We start from the raw sequence: 986 nt of genomic DNA on the forward strand, positions 1-986 counted from the left end.
AAAAATACTGCATCCAAAAAAAATAACAATTATTAAAGAAAATAACAAAGACGTTACTAAATAAAAAAGAAATAACAATTACTAAATTATAAAAGTTTTATAAAACCTATAAACCAATAAAATATTAAAAAATACTATAAAAGCCAATAAAATATTAAAGAATACTGCATCCAAAAAATAATTACTAAATTAAAAAAAAATAAAAATTAAAAAAATTACTAAAGTTTTATAAAACCTATAAACCAATAAAATATTAAAAAATACTGCATCCAAAAATTAAAAGCCAATAAAATATTAAAAAATACTGCATCCAAAAAATATAACAATTATTAAAGAAAATAACAAAGACGCTAGAAGGAGGGCTTGAACCTCCGACCTTGTGGTTAACAGCCACACGCTCTAACCAACTGAGCTATTCCAGCACGGTTAACTGTGGTTTCCAAATTTTTTATGGGATAGTAGTGATATTTAATCTCAAACACCAAAAAGTTTCACCCAACCTCGCGAACTAGGGTTTACGGCATCATTCGTTATGGGTGTCTGGGTGTCAGCTGGAGTTGCGTAGGCTCCTCCTTGGGAGTGGTTGGATCTCACCCTCCACAGGTTTGGCTCTTTACGGCATTTTATTTTAAATTAGAGAATTGGTAATTAGGTTTCAAAAATTTTAATGTTAAACGACGAAATTCAAATTAGCTAATTTTAAATTTTAATTTATTTTATTTTGAATTTTATTTTTAAAATTCTGATAAATTTTAATATTTTGTTATTAATCAATTTTATATTATAATAACAAAATATTGGAATTTTTTAAAATTAAAATTCAAAATCAACTAATTTGTGTTTGGTCTTTTAAGGTTAATTTTTATAAAATTTTAAAATCTTTATTATTTAACTGTTGGAAATTTATCGTTGTATTTCTAAGATTTATATATTTTTGGTCAGTTGATCTTGCTCCTCATCCTGGTTCTGATGATGAACATAGATCT

The 986-nt window shown here is 25.6% G+C and overlaps 1 non-coding gene across 1 annotated transcript; it reads right to left on the reverse strand.

Annotated features, from left to right (window-relative positions):
* Positions 1-348: 348 nt before the first annotated feature.
* On the reverse strand, positions 349-422 carry TRNAN-GUU (transfer RNA asparagine (anticodon GUU)). The gene has a single exon. It is a non-coding gene; the product is annotated as a tRNA-Asn (tRNA).
* Between the last annotated feature and the right edge of the window lie 564 nt (positions 423-986).

The sequence above is a fragment of the Pinus tabuliformis genome, chromosome 5_2, assembly GCF_031772625.1.
Source record: "Pinus tabuliformis cultivar Carrire ecotype Pingquan chromosome 5_2, CPIR1, whole genome shotgun sequence".
Lineage (NCBI taxonomy): Eukaryota > Viridiplantae > Streptophyta > Pinopsida > Pinales > Pinaceae > Pinus > Pinus tabuliformis.